The 16451-nt window shown below is 39.1% G+C and overlaps 1 long non-coding RNA gene across 4 annotated transcripts in view; it reads left to right on the forward strand.

Annotated features, from left to right (window-relative positions):
* LOC107207110 overlaps positions 1–15875 on the forward strand; it is a 45483-nt gene extending 29608 nt beyond the window's left edge. For 3 of the 4 annotated variants that reach the window (XR_004498126.1, XR_004498129.1, XR_001522616.2), the window contains exons 6-8: positions 5329–5381; positions 7322–7416; positions 14384–15875. This is a non-coding gene — a long non-coding RNA (uncharacterized LOC107207110). The remainder of the gene's footprint in view (positions 1–5328; positions 5382–7321; positions 7417–14383) is intronic. The other variant, XR_004498127.1, reaches the window with a different exon arrangement.
* The last annotated feature ends 576 nt before the right edge of the window (positions 15876–16451 follow it).

Genomic DNA, 16451 nt, shown 5'->3' on the forward strand with positions numbered 1-16451 from the left:
CACACCCCCGGCGGCCGGAGCTGCCCCTGCTCGCTCGTCCTTCGGGAAGGGCAGCGGCAGCTGCGGGCACGCAGGGTTCCGAGGAGGGCTCGCTCCAGCACGCGGCTTCTCCAGCAGCCAGGGAGCAAACAGGGATTCGCTGCATGGGCTTTTCGCGTGCTGGAGGTGTTCCGCATGCCGGAGCGGGGCTGCTTCAGGGCGCTGCTAAAGGACCTTGCCCGGTGGTTAAATGTTAAATTATAGCCTTCGCTGCCTCGTTGGAAAGGAGCTGGAACCCTGTGTAAGGTAATGCTCCCAGGGCCAGAAATCCATCACTCTGGAATAAAACTGCCTTTGTCCTCAGTGAAAAAGTACTTTTAATGTGGATGTGCTTTACTTAATGTGATTTACTTTTTAACTTTTAATGTGGATGGTGCTGATAGCTTTTCACCTCCCACACCTTGTAATCAGTGCACTGTCTGAGGATGACAGGCCCTGCTTTAGGTCTCACATTTTATCTACTGCCTTTTTCCAGAGGGAAGGGACAAAAACTAGTGGAAGGCAGCCCCACAGCATTAGCCATAGCAGCACTGTGGCACTGTTGGTGTCCCTCTTCCCAGAGGCCCCGTGACAGAAAAGCCCTAGCAGAGGCTGTAGACAGCCCACAGGTGACAGCGTGCTGTCCTCTGCAGGCTGTGAGCAATCCTACTAGAAAAGATCCATCCCTGAGTTACTGCTCTTCAAAGACCATGTCCTGGCTACTTCCTCTCTGTGTCTTCTGTGGATCAACAGTTCCACTGCCACCTTCTTGCTGCTCAGCTGCTCTTTCCCAGGGGTGGGTAGATGACTTGCAGTCAGCCTACAAGATGTGATAAGCAGTCTGTGAACTGTGATTTTCTGAGTTCACAGCTTTTACTGGTATGAGAGACCACATACAAATGCACAGCAGGAAGACCTGTGTTCTACATGAAGCAAAGGGGCTTAGAGTGATGAACAAACAGTAAAGGATTTTTCTGTTCTTGATTTGTGAGCAAAGAAAATTAAAAGCTCTTATGCTGCTTATGTGTGAGAATTTATTAGAAGATAGGGTGTGAGCATAGCAGATGATGACAAAGGCGCTTCCATCTTGGATTCAAGCTACATATAAGCAGGGGGAACAAACAGAAAGGAAAGGCTAGAGGCTCCTGGTGATGGATGAACGGCACATGGATCAGTATCTGCCTCTGTACATATAATGAGAATATTCACAAGACAGTAACACTTCAATTTCTTATTTCTGCCCTTTGGTGGCTGAAATTCTGCCTTCCGTGACAATACATGACATTAAGTGTCACCCAGATGAACCCTGAAGCAGTAACTGGCAATGCAGACAAGGCTTTGGAAAGTCCTGCTCTGTTCCCCAGAGCCAGTTACTCAGGACAACCTTCCCTAGTCTTCTGCTTCTCAAGTTGCATCCCTGCTGCTCCCATTGCTCTTCCTCTCTTTTCCCTTCTCTTATCTTTTGGTGACTGCTGGTTCCCTCTCAAAGGCAGATATTTTCTCATTGTTTGTCTACAGAAAGTGATAGAAAACAGCATCTGTGTATTGGAAGCCTTCCTAGTAGCCTTACTAGTCACAAGTTTATCTTTCTTTTGGAGGAGCCACAAAGACTTTCAGACCCAGCCACCTACCTGCAAGGCCAAACCTAAGCCTGGCCAAACATACCTGTGGGTATAAGGGAAGACTGGATACATGGCTGGCATTAACCAAACCTCTTCTACTTACCCATGACAAAATATTAGTAAATAACTCTGGAGTTTTATGAGCCTGTGCTACTTGAATCTTTGTCCCTGCAGCTTCCCCCACACACTGCTTAGCTGGGCTGCTGTGTTATCAGGGATCACGTGCAGCAGCTGGGGCTGCTCTATCACACTGTCTGCTGGCACTAAATAAGAGCTGCTTGAAGCCTGTAAAACAGGAGCTGCCTCAAGGCTTTCCTACACATATTTCTGTTGCTATGCAGTAGCTTATTGCACTGTTGGGTGCTATAAAATATTTTGCTCCTGCTGTGTAAAATACCTGTTTTTCCCAACTTGGAAAACATCTTGGAAGTTTATTTAAAGTGATATGTTTAGCAAAAAAAAAAAACCAACCAGTAGTGAGATCCAGAGCCTTTCACGGGCAGATCATTGCCCAAGTCAGTAAATACAGAGTGGATACAATAACTTTGTGCCTAATTGGTAATCTGGAGCACGTATTTCATGGCCGTGGACTGGTGTCCCAGTTCCTGGTTGCCAATACAAGCAGAGAGGATTTTGCAGAGCCAGGATAACTCTTTCCTCATCGAGGGAGGCATCCCTGCACTGAGGCAAACTGACAGGGTTATTTGAGTTAGCATACCAGTTTGTCCTGTCAGTGATGGTTCCCTAGCTGTGCTTTTTATAGAGGACTCAAGTTTCCAGATACTTTCGTTTGGCATCTTAAAATGTAGATCTGTCTGTCTATCTTACCTTTCAAACATACCTGCTAAAATGGGAGCACCAGAAGAAAAAAATATTAGTCTTACTGTGCATTTGACAGCACTTTGTGGCATATCAGCTTTTCTGACATTTGTAGGTGCACAATGGCAGAAATGTATTACTGGAAAAAGCACATCTGATTATAAAATCAAGCCTCATCATAGGGAGCTGTACCTCCAACTGCTTCTGTAAGAAGGAAACATAAATTGATCACCCAGTCTAGTTCTTTGTCTTTTCCTGAAAAAGTGGCATGTTAGATGTAGTAAGTTAATTGCAACAAGTTAGCTATAGAAAACAGTTTTATTATAGATACCATAGTTTCACTAAACCTTAAACGTATGTTTTTTAAAAAAGTTTGCGGCCTGGATGGTCCAGATGCAATGTAAGGCACAGGGTCACTTTCAAGGAGCTCATTGAGGCTGCTCAGTGACAAACAGGCACTTGGGTTCACGCTGTTCTGTTGAAAGACAAATATATGGTATTAGCTCCAGAGTGGATGCTTTTATATGCAGACAGTCCTCCCGGTCTTGCCATTCTTCACCTCACCTGAACTAACCAAGACCTTTCAATCAGCAGTTCTGGGAACAGATAATGAGTGATTGTTCCTTCCTGTCAGCTATCACACTGCAATGGACTGCTCTGGCTCATCTGTTTGCTGGCTCTTGTCATTTTATGAGAATGAAAGAACTGCTTTTTTTCAGCCTCTGTTCTGAAACTGAGTAATTAAGCAAGGATTTTGTGGTTTACACTGACTTTATTACTTTCAGGTCGCTCTGCTTCTTTGCTATCCTCCCCCACAACTTCAGGAGGGAAGAAAAGAAATACATTGCAGTGCAGGATATAGAAAGAGTAGAGGAGCCATTGGCATTTAATTAAAGCCTTTTGAAGCAAAGATAAGCAAATATTTCCTCAGAGCAAAGTAAAGTCATGGCCATATTTATAGGTAAAAAAGTTCAGAGGGAAAAAACGTTATCTCCATTTCACTTGCATAGTAATGCATCTCTTGAGAAATCTTCACTGTTTACTGGGTGGGAGAGCAATGGTAGCTTAATGCTATTACAGTATGCAATTGGGCAGGGATGATTTTGATTTGGTTTTGGGCTTGAAACTAAAACCAATTGCTAGGCCAGTGGCACTATCCTGGTGTCATTAGAAAATAGACTATGTCCACTTTATTTTGGCTGGCAGGTATTTCGTTCTGCAGCATCACACACCACCTACAAACGAGACAGAGCTTTAATGACTTTAAAGAACATCTGTGGTAATACACAGGGACAGTTACATCACACAGGGTTTACAGCAGCCTTTTGTTTTCCTTGACTTGAGCTCTTCTGTACAATATTTGTTCTCTTCTACTAAGACTAATCTTTGTAAATGTGTATTATCTATGAAGTTGGATTACACTTTTCCATGAATGTGACCATGAGGCAAATAGTGATTTTTCAGGTACATAGCAAGTCAATTGAGCCTGTAAGCCTTTGAAAATTTAAAATGACTTTTAATGGTTTATCTGATGAAATACAGTGAGCAGAAGTTTTATTAAGTCTTAACTTGCTTAAGTCTTTGCTTGCTTCTCAGAGCCCTCTGGTGAACTTTGCAAATTACTAATGGTTGCAAATATATACCAAGGAAACTAGTCCTGGGAAACTCTGTTATTGTTTTAGGAACTTCTTCAGCACTGGCACAATCCATACAAAGAAGAAATAATTTTTTTTATAATTTTTATTAGCCCATTTCTCATGGTTGGGGTGGAGGGTGGTTCCAACCAAATCCAACATGCAAAAGCCATTGGGAAGCCCGCACTGAGATACCTCTAAACTCTAATCATTTGTTTATGGCAAATCAGAGAAAGCGTAGAAAAACAACATTGCACTGCCCTCACTGCAGTACTGCCACAACCATCCCCTAGGGAGCAGGGCAAGCAACATGCAGCCCAACACACATGCAAAGATGGATGGGGTTTATGTTTTCTTACAGAAACAGGACATTGGTCTAATTCTTTGGACATTCATAGGGGTTCTAGGTCTCATTCTATTTCAGTCAATAGTGCAAGTCCTTACAACTCTTGGAACTCTCTAAGGTTAAATTCAAAGACATTTAAATCCCTTGAAACTGGAAGCTTTGGACTGAATTAGTAGCTAGTAATTGACTTAAAATATCTAATATTGTTAAGGGTGATTAATGATAAATTAATCAATTGTAGACGAGTCATCACTTTGAAAATGCATAGTGGCAGAGAAGTGCATTGCTTTCTGAAAATTGTGACAAAGAAAAAGCAAGAAAACATATCTCTGGCTGGTCAAATGTTTAGTGTTGCGTGACTGTATTAAATTCAGGATATTATGAGCAAAATTCCTTAAACTTATTTTATGCAAAATGCAATCTTTTAGCAATTACATAATTGCTTTGCCAGTATGTAGTAAGATGAAATAAAGACAATGCCCCATTATTTATAAATTGCTGCAATGTAGAGTAAAAAAGGATAGAAAAATGAAAGAAGGAAGAGCATAAATGTAGGTATTCATTCTTGGAATAACTGGAACTTTCCATGAAGTGTTTTACAAGAGTGCAAAAAACAAAACACATACATATATTTTATACATGAGTATAAATCTGGCTATAAAGTTAGACCAGACTCACTTTTGAGAATGCAAAGGCTCTCCTAGATATCTGAAATAAATGCAGTATTTCAATATTACAACATTATTTTTCTCCATTTTTTGTGGGTTTTATTTTAAACCACACACCTTAGACAGTTGAACCACGATAATCTGTGGCCAAACATTTTATAAATATAAATCAGGTTGCTGTGTGTAGTTAATCAGTATTTATTCTCTCTTTTATTTCCTAGGCCCAGGTGAAGGAATTACCTCTGCTAATGAATAGTCTTTTCCAAAGAAAACAGTAAGTGAAATGCTGCTTTGTGCAATTTGGTTTATACTTAATGTTGTGTGAAGAAGCAAATGTTAGTTGAGCAGACACTTCCATCAGCTATGTGGGCAGTACTCTCGTTCTTTGCAATCTCTCAAGGAAAAATGTGATTTTTTTATCCACATGTGCACAATTCCCTACAGACTTGCAGGAGCCACATGATTATTCAATATGATTATCATTCCCATCAAATTTATGTTGAATAAAACCTTCATCCTGAACAAGCATTGCTATATCTGACAGTGGCCCAACTAACAGCTGCAAGATGTTCACAGAGAGTGTTCAGAAGCCCTTGAAGGGTCTGAGTAACACTCCTTTTCTTGTTCTGCCACCCAAGAGACATGATCCATTTCTCTGTTTTAGGTTCTCTTACAAGGTCCTTTTTGTCTTGTGTATCACAAGGGAAGAATGGGGCTTGGAAATCTGTACAGTGAAATTCTGTGCCAAGTTTTTCTTGGATTTTCTGTGTGGGGAAAAAGCTCCCCTATGGCATACATCTAAGAGATGAATGAATGAATCTTTTCTCTTTCAGATTTAGTTTAATTTCTAACCACTTCAGACAAAAAATTTGAGTTTCCCAGCATCTGACCTAGTTATCCCTCTTTGGGTGCAGCATACATATGTATATGAATGTATATTTCCCCAGTTTCACAGGGATCAAATTTCATGCAGACATTCACTTCATTTTTAGATTTGCTGAAAAGAATGAAGCTCTTCAATCCAAGTGCTGTAACATCTTTCATCCTGCAATGGAAGGGGAAGTAGTTATGGTCCTGAGTGTAGAAAGATTTGTGGCCTAAATAATATATTTGCAATAAATAGGTTTCTTTGGGTTATTCTTAGATGCTGCTTCCCAGAACACAGATGGTTTATTGTCAAAATGTGCTTGCTCCATATATGTAATAATGCTTACAGAAAGTTTTGCAAGATTTAAAATGGTTTTAATCAGTGAGAATAATCTTGCATGCTTCTCTGGAGAATTGCAGTTACAGAATAGTGGAGATTGCAAGAGGCCTTTAGAGGTCACATAATCCAGTCTCCTCCTTAAAGCAGGAATAGCTTTGAATAGCAAAATAGGAATAGCAAAGTTAGATCTGGCTGCTCAGGTTGCTCATCCAGCTGAGCTTTTAACACCTTCAAGGACACAACCTCTCTAGACAACCTCTGCCAGTGCAAACAACTCCATTATTTTTTTTTTCTATTTATCTCTCTGGAATTCCTTTTCTGCAACATGTGACTGCTGCCTCTTTTCCTTTTGCTGGACTTCTCAAGGGAAAGTCTGGCTCAATCTTCTCTCAATTTCCTCTTAGTAGTGGGAAGCTGCACTCTGACCCACTCTAATTTAGCTTTTCTCTTGCAAGTTAAGCAAAGTCAGCTCCCTCAGTCTCACCTTCTGCAGCACATTCCAGGCCACTAACCATGCTGGTGACCTTCCACTGCTTTTAGTGCAAACCTAGTGCTCAAATGCAAACCTAACCCCCACACATCCTTCCCACCTAGCTCTTTTTAACCACTTTGTGTTAACCAGGCAACTGGATGGACTTAGTCCATTGAGTGAAACAAAGCTCATGCCCTAACTTCATCTACCCTTCACTCTGCTGCAAAGGCATGGATCTCACCTTGGTGATGCTGACACGCATTTCCTAGTCATAATGTACACTTTCAGGGTATGAGGAGTTGAGGGCTTTCATCTGAGGAGAAATCACTGAGTGTGTTGGGGGGAAAAAGGAATTTTGTTTTTATTCCCAGACTAGGTGAAAGTAAAAAACTTCTCTTAACCCAGATGTAGTTAGAATTTTTTCTTTTTAAAAAAGCTCTAATTTTAAAGGAATAAATGTCCAACAATGTGCTTCTTGGAAACATAACATTAAAAAACAAAATTAAACAAAGCCAACCTTTCTCTTTGCCTTCAGTAAAGAGTTCTACCAAGGACCCCTTTGCAGAGAATGAGATGGGACACAAAATAACACATGGAATTGGTGGCATGGCATTCATGTCCTACTCCTAGGTAAGGGAAAACCCATCATGAAGTACTTGATCATATTTTATATACCCATATATTTCCATGCAGTATATTTCTGCATGCAAAGATGCATAGCTGTAACAGGAGACTCTCAGAGAGATGGAGTCCAGTCAAAATGGTTTTCAGCCTATTCATAGGACAGGAGCTGGTTGTCAGCAAGCCAGGGCTTGGCCATATCAACTAGCTATTATGGGAGAGGAAGTTGTGTTTCTGTCCTTTGGGAGCAAGTGAGGGAATGGAGGGAAGTAAAATATTTACACAATAAATCTTTTTCCATCCCATTTAAATTACTGACTTTTGATATTTCTCTGTACCCCAAGGGAAGAAAAAGTTGCTCCCTTGGTAGCTTTTTTTCTAAGGGCAGTAATAAAGACAGTAAGCATGAAAATAATAAACTCTATTTCTGTATAAAACAGCATAGAAATTATGCATTCATTTTATCGCTGCTGTCATATATTACATATTTGGCTTCTCAAGATAATAGCCATATTCATAATTTATACAGTCTGTGTTTGAATATCCCATGAAGAAGGTATTTAAGGAGAAACTTCTCTGCTAGTCATAGCACAACAATGTTGAAAGCAGGATGGGGTGTTGGTCAATGGAATGTCTCTGTTTTAGAAATTACATCCTATTATCAGGGCTGCTAGTTTCAAATCAAAATCAGGATATGCATGCCCTGCAGGTATAATACCAGAAAATGGTATACCTGGCCCTTTTATGTAACACATAAAGTAAGTACAGATAGAGGAAGAGAAGTGATGATTCATTATCTGTTCATCCAAAAACCAAGAATGCTGATTCACATACTACATCCTAAAGCTTCACAAGTCTAAACATATCCTTGACTGTTGTCAAATCATCTTTCTAGATGCTGTGCACAGGAGATGAGCTATGCTTTCTGTCACTGATCTTGTTCTAAAATCAAATGGTTTAGATCAGCCTTAGAGTCAGTAGCATTTAATGTCTCTTCTAGTATACCCTACTTCTTCCATCCCTTTGCAAGTGATTTAGTACTTATTTTGTCCTTTGTGTTTTCAAACAGCATATGGAACTTTAAAAATACATAATATAGTTGATAGCATACTATAGCTTTTTATTCCAAGCTTATGCTTGTGCCCTGTTTTTTTTATGATAGCCATATACAAAAATGAAGGTAAATTAATCCTTCTTGCAAGAAAAAGTCATTCTGTCCAAGACAGGGAGCTTCCTGGACTCAGACATTTATGGTTTCAGTTTGCCAAAGTTAGCAAAATGTTCTTTCTACCATTTTTATCAAAATAAGACATTAATCTCTATTTTGTTTAAACTGTATAAATAAACTATTGGATGCAAAGTTGATAAAAAACAGCTGTTCCTAATGAAACTGCATGAGACCTACTCCAGTGTAAGCATATCAGACTGGTGTGAAGTATGAATAACATCTACCACATAAATATAAAAAGTCTCTGCCACGATTCTCTGGCTGACATTTCTAATGATACCTTCTCAGCTAAGTCAATAGAGATATATATATAGTCTCTTGCTTTCGTGGGTCTTTGAGGTCCTCTGTTCTCAGGATCATTTCCTTTCTTTATCCATATGAATTTGAAAGACTAATGATACTGCTGAAGATCTTTCCCTGAACAATGTTACCACACTTGGTGTGTAACCCTTACAATGCAACTAATAACAAGGGTGAGAACTCCCACTTGAAACTCCTACCAGGCTTTTCTTGATGGGGCAAGATGATGCTTAGAAACACATTCAGTGGGATGTGTTCCGAGTTTAGGGACAATTATACTTTCACTGTGCATCATCCCCACAGCAACAATAGTTTGCAGAAACTTAACAGAGCATGGGGTTCCTTTGAATCCGTGGGTTTCTGTACTTCAATATCAGTTTACTATAATCAGATCAAATGGCAAAAACCAACCCAAATCTGTGGTAATGCTGAAAAGAAAAGCCATAAAAAACTTACAATTTCATGAAGTGTTGCCTAACATTTATTTCATCTGTCTGTATTGTCTGTTTATGGAAGAAGGGGTGGTTCAGCAGACCAGCTGAGCAAACCTACTTTCCCTGCAGATTCATATCAGAGTGAGTTTAACAGTGGAATGAAAATGTTTCCATGCCTTATCAAAAGAGTTAGATGGCTAAAGATCTGAATCAGAGCAAGACTTTATAGCCTGAAGGAAGCATGACTTACAGATAAACCAGACTATATACACTCCAGCAACTAGTTGCCAAAGTACCATAGAACTCTTTGAGCTGCTGCTATGTCACACAGTATTTTAACTACTGCTAAAATGTATTGTGCCTCCTTTGTTGAAATATCAAATCTAAATCCAGTTTTCTTGTTTTCTAAGTCTTCTGAGTAGATGAGTCCAATTACCCACTGAGACTTCACTCTTGCAGATAACTGATTACTCAACCACCTTAAATTTGCTTTTGGTAGCCTGGCTCAGAGGGCTGATGATAGAATGGTTGATGCAAAAAGCATATGCATGGATTTGGAGTGGGTGAGAGAGATACAAGCACACATCCGGAGAAATTGTTTCATTTGCTTGCTCTTTTTTAATCTGAAAAACAGGGCACTGATTTCCTGCCAGGGGACAGTTTTGAATAGGAATGTCTGGAATTGCCTACTAAATTTGGTTTAACTTGTAGTAGGAGGCAGAGAGCAGGAGGAAATCATGGTGGAAAAAAATGGATATCAGGCTAGGGAAAAAAATGGGATAGAGGCTCTGTATCTAGAGGCTTTCTTCTGTATCTGAAGAGATGCTATGACAGAGTCCTATTTTTATGGGGTCATGCATTTTCTTCATAGAGGACCCAGAAGGGAGCACTGCCAGTTCATGTTGGTCCTTTTCTTCTATCACAAGTGTCATAATTTAAATGTAACATGTGCCAAGAAAGAACCAAGCAAAAATAATTTAGATACACTGTCTAAATTTGAAGAGAAATTTTAAGTCTTCATAAATTCTGTATTTTCACTGCAGATAAGTGTTTTATAGACACATTTGAGTTTATCTAAACATCATTATCTGATGGAAATTCAATCTTGGGTGTTATTTAAAAAACAAACAAAATCTTTTCATGTCCTTGAGCAGTGCTAAGCACAGGGCCTTTAATTCAGAGGAGATGCTGGCCACTGCCCTTCCATTGCTCTGTTTCCTTCGCCTTGTGCCTCAAGTGATGCAGCACAAAATTTCAGAAAAGGTGACAGCTAAAATGACACGTGACATTTTAAGAAGCACGTTTTCCTGACATCCCAGTTCTCCTCCCACCTCTTTTTTTGTCCCTGCAGTTAGAGGAGCTGTGCTAGTCACGGGTGTCTAACAGCTCTGTGAGCCAGTCTTAGGGCTGGGCTCACATGTCTGCGCAACGAACTCTCCACAGTGGAAAATTCATCCCTGGACTGAGGCAAGGCAGGTTACTGGAGGGAATATAATAGGGACTCCATGTGCCATTCTTGCCCAGAGGATACAAGGGGAAGGGATCAGATTCATCCTTGCCTCCTCTCACTTGTAGCTAACAGAAGACAGTCAAGAATTGATTCAGTGAGCCTTGCTAAAAGATTCAGGGTCAGGTCAGGGGTTTGCTGAAGACAGAGCATGAGCTGAAATGAACTCCCTTGTCTGAAAAATTACTAAGAACAGTCTTGTTCTCAGTTGCAGCTGAGAGGCAGCTTCCAAGGTGAGCAGCCTGTGAGCTCCAAAGTGGTGCCTCACAGAATCAGTGAATTAGTCTTACCATATGCTAAAACACCAGGTGCAAGAACATGGTTAGCATGTCAGTGGATCTGCTGCAAACACGTGCTGATTTGGTAGCACAAATGCACAGCTATTAACATATATATTAAAGGAAAGGTTCTACACCATATTCAGAAGCAACTTAAAAATAGGAGAGTGTTAGTTTCACATAGATAAACTTGGAGGACTGGCATAAGATAATAAAAGGTACATAGCAGTAAAAGTAAAAGAACATTCAAATAAATCCCTGCAGGTCACTTTGGCCCTGCTTTGAATTCCTTCCAAATTTAGCCTGGACTGTCCATGCCCATGTCAAGCTGTTTTTGTGCACAGCACAACAGAACTGGTCCAAACGAAGCTGCAAACAGAAAAAAAAATTCCATTATCTTTTTCATATTTTTCCCTCTTAATCACTTGATAACTTAAAACCTTCCAATAGCTGACAGAAAACTTGCTAGTTAGGAAGTTGTTTAGAGATCCCTGAATTGAAAGACAGAATGTAAAGTGAACATCAATCAAGGTACTAAGAAACTATGGAAGATCTTTCTCTGTGACAAGTCCCCAGAAAGGTTGTTACTGTTTGGGGCTTTTTTTACTTTTTCCTAAAAGAGAAGGAATGTAATTTTTCTTATTAAGTAGCCACAAAGTGCAGGTAATTGTCAGTCACTGGTGAAAATATTTCCCTCCCCACCTCCCAAAATTAAAAAAATTCTTAGACTTTTTTTATATGGAGTTTTTTTTTATTGTTTGGGATTCTTGGTTAACATTTATGTAAATAGTTCCATTTGTTAATTTTAAGTGCTGCCCTGTTTTGCGAAAGAACAGGGTAAAAAATACCCTGTGTGCAGAATTACAATTTAATTTGTTAGCCATATTTCTAATGCAGTTTTTAGCATAGCAAAAGCACTGTTTTGGCCTAAAAAAATCAAGGTCTTTTACTGATTTTAAATTTTTGGTTTGAAACTTTTTGACACATAATTCACATTATGTTTATGGTGGTTTCTCTTCATTCAACTTCTTTTTCCTAAACAATGGACAGAAGGTAGGGTTTCTAAATGGCACCATGTTTTAAGATTTATCACAGTGCTTGGCATCAGAATTAAAAAGAACATCAGACTTTGCCATTACTCTCAGTAACCACGTACCCAGCTGCTTTGCACAATTCCTCCCAATATAGACACAGAGGGGTTATATTAAGCCTTGTCACAGTTTGAATTTGGAACCCCTGTCCAAAGAGTGTAATGTCACCTATGCTTTCACATTTGTGCTGGGAACAGCTAGAGCAGAAGCAGGGGTTTAAAAGAGGACATTGGCAGTTTGCCTGAAAAAAAAAAAAAACAAACCACAAAACAAACTACCAATAAATCTTCAGTCTAAAGTGTCTGGACAAAGTGTAACGTGTAACTTAGAAATTAAAAAGAAGCAATAACCAGGCAATTTCAGAATACAAACACACAATCTTGGATTCTTTGTTTCTTTGTCAAGAAAAAGTGTATTTCCAAAGTAAGTCAGTAGCTAAAGGTTAAATCTGGTTCCTCAGGCTGCCTTCCTGAAGGAGGAGTTTCAGTGTTCAGCCAAGCTGACTTCTGTCCATACATACAGATCTCTGTCTTGAGTAATTCTGAGAGCTTGGCCTTTGTAGGAGCATAGCTTGGATTTTATGGTTTCTGATCAGACTAATAATAATAGCAAGGCTATGACTACTCCATTCTGCCAACAGAACTATTTAGGTGGTTCTAATATCACTTTGCAGAGCATCTGCTTTTACTTCACTCCTTTTTCATTCTTGAATTAGCTCTTACCACACATACAAAGAACTCTTCTACTTTCCCAACTGGGTTATTACCTCAATAAAAAAACAAGATAGCTGTATAAACGCAGCTTTGCAAGCATTCACACAGCAGTGTGGTACTCCCTGCTCATCCTCCATCCATCCTGCTGCCTCACAAGTTCCTTGCAGCCTGCAGCCTTAGTGGCCCTGTGCAGTGTAAGACACCAGCTCATAGCGTGCCTTAACCCAAGCTTCCAAGTCAGCATCTGCTGGACAAGGATGTTGCTTTAGAGAGTGGTCTCAGCGTGGCCATTAATGAATAATTTAGATTTAACCACTATGGTTTCCCATAGCTTTTTTGAACAATGTAAGCAGCATGAATACTTGTTTAATTTCTAACTATACTGAAGCATAATATCTTCTGATTTCCGCTTCTGCTCTTCAGAGACTAATTAAATATTCCTTTTAAGAATGTTAAGAGCTCAGCATCAAAGTACATCATAAATATGTCCAGAAATAAATAACACAGTACTGAGGAATGTTAGCTAAGGGAATCTATAGTAGATTTATTTCTTTCTCTCCCACTCTTCTGCCAGTGCAGAGGCAAAGCCTTCGGATTCTTCTCCTATCCTAAAGGGACTGGCAGCTGACCAGCTTAATTAGCAAAGCATTAAGGCATGTTATTGAACTTCCCATGAGAAGGTCTCTGTATGTAAGTCAACATCTCTACTCCAAATATTTCAATATTTTTCTAGACAGAGCTAGGGCACGTGTGGAGAAAAGAATAACTACTTCAGCTCTTAGCCAAGGTGGGCTACACCTACAGGACTCTGTGAGATCTCTGCTATAAGCAGACCAGTTCTTCCCCAGAAGATGGTGTTGCTGTGCCGTTAGATGGAAAAGACAGTTTCTACTTCATTCTCTCTATAAGGTAAATCCAACTTCCCAGAACTCCTGTTACCTGAGTAGATGCCCAGTAAGATGCCCAGAAAAAGTACAATTTTATTTTATTCCAAGTTTGTTTTGCTAAAAGCTCTTTTGGCCAAATTGGAGGATTCCTAATACCTCCTGATTTCTCTTTCCTGTGATTGCTCTGTCTTGGATAAAATGAACACAAGCATGTATCAGTTTTTCTGATCTGCACTGTGGCCTCTCAGACCTTTGCTACAGCACAGACTGCTTTTGGATCACTTGATGTAGCTATAAAAAGGGAAACTGATATTCCTAATAGCATTATTAAATACTGTTACAGTGTAAAGTGCCTGAATGGAGAAGAAAACCCCTGAGCCATTTGTGCATATGCTGTCATCAGTTCTACACTGCTCTGCCCCCTTCTGAATGCACGGCTGACTTTGTTGGTTGTGTCCAACTGACTCAAGTGATAATTTGTTTGCCTACAATTTAAGTTCCCTAGTAACTAGCATGCATTCCATTTATTTTTTTCCAGGAAAACAATTTATCTTGGATCAAATACAAATTAAGCCAACTTGTATCCAGTGTTTATCTGTTGCAGAGGACTTCTGTTTACAAGCAAAGAGGGCCACAAGAACATCTGGGCCTTGTCATCTAAATTGCAAAGGCTATTCTGGTCACCACTGAATAATTTCCATGCAAGGACAGTATTGAGGAAGACAGCAGTAGCTCTGCTCTGTGAGCTGTCCAGATAGCAAAGGAAGGATCATTAATGAAAATATTTGTGAAGAAAACCAGTTAGTAACCTAATGTGGAAAAGCTATTTCAGTGTTAAATGCCTACAGTATCTTTACTTGTGTGTACATACACTGTGTGCAGTGATAGCATTTCAAATGTCTGTAAGGTTTTAAGATCTTCATCATGCCCACTTCTCCACACCAGTCTAACCTTCCATTCAGCTGTTCTGTTTCCAGTCTTGAAGTTGTTCAAGTCATGATGCAGATCTGGAAGCAAAACAGGCCCCCACTGGGCATTTTCTGGGGAAGTGAGTAGAAGACTCAGTTAAGTATTTCTCACCTTGAAGACCAAAGGGCCTGGTCAGATGAGGCAAAGAATTGAAAAGAGGAGACAGAAGGATGACCATTCCTGCTCCTGGAATGATTCCAGGGAGATAGAACATGGGATATATTTAGTTCTAACCCCAAGTAACCTTGCTGTTGAAATGACATCTTGTGTAACTTCACCTTAGCAGCAATAGCTAGCATTTATGTAATTATGTAAAGTAAAAATTACCTATTTCTTAATTATAAAGAAACGTATTCAGTAACCTCTAAAATACAAAAAGGAAAACTTTTTAATGTATTTCCCAGATAGCTAAAATCCTCATTACACAGCATTACCCTATACCTAAACAGTATTGCCATTTAGAGAGGAATTTATCAGGTATTAGGCATCAGTTGTACTGGCCAATTACACAGTGCCATGCTAAATAATCACATTCCCAGGTGAAATTTAGCACCATTTACTATTTTTAAGCAGTCAGATTACATCAATGTTTACCCATGGTCTTGAGAGTGACCATAAGGCAACATTTCAACAATCAAGGCATGTTTGATAAAAGAGGAAAATGAGTATTTTTCTGGACTGAATAGAAAAATTATCTTCCATGGACAAATAAAGACATAAATTACTGCTATAAGGCTTCATATAAACTATATAGAAGAAATCTCAATTGGTTATGATAATTAGTGAATAAAAAAAGTATATCACATATATAATCCTAGAAAAAACTAGAAGGGCTTAAAATTTTCCCTCTCTTGGTAAAAAAACCCAAAATCCAGAGAAAGGCTGTGCATACACATAAAAGAATGGTATGTTGACACGAATTTATGTCCCTGACCTGTGATGGAAACCAATAATACTTAATTTGCTAATATTCTCCCATCCTTTAAATGTATAATATTGACAATAAAAAAAGACAACAAATTTGCTATTCTATTTTAAAATTGCTTTACTAATGGGTTTTGTGTGTGTGTGTGTGTGTGTGTGTGTGTGTGTGTGTGTGTGTGTTTGAGAGAGAGAGCGAGAGAGAGAATAACGCCAAAGACATTTTACTTTTAAAATGTTTTAATAAATTCCAGTATAAAATTCAGTAAGCCTTTTATAAAGCATCAGTGAAACTGGCACAAGATTCTTTTTCTTGCAAATATTTAGTCAGGTAATACATACCAAAAAAAAAAATACCTATGTAACAGAGTCTTAAAATATTGCCACGTTAAGGGCATTTAATTTATTTTTGCAGTTTAATTTGCTTTCAACACTGTTAAAGTGCACAGGTATTTTAGAACTTTGACTACTCAATGTTTTCTAACTTGTTAGACTCAAGTCTTCAATAAAGTTAAGGTGTAACCAGAAGTTCTGTTCCTTTTTTTGATCTCAGAGGTCCGATAAAGGGACAAATTAATGAAATAGATATCTCTTAAGTGAGGATTAGCCACTTATTTGCAGTGTGTCTGTCTGCTCTGCATTTAGGAGGAAGGCAAATATCTTTACCTGGCAAATATCTGAGTATTATGAGGTTCTTCTGTTAAAAATATTTTTGG

This window comes from Parus major, chromosome 6 (assembly GCF_001522545.3).
Source record: "Parus major isolate Abel chromosome 6, Parus_major1.1, whole genome shotgun sequence".
In the NCBI taxonomy this organism is placed as follows: Eukaryota; Metazoa; Chordata; class Aves; order Passeriformes; family Paridae; genus Parus; species Parus major.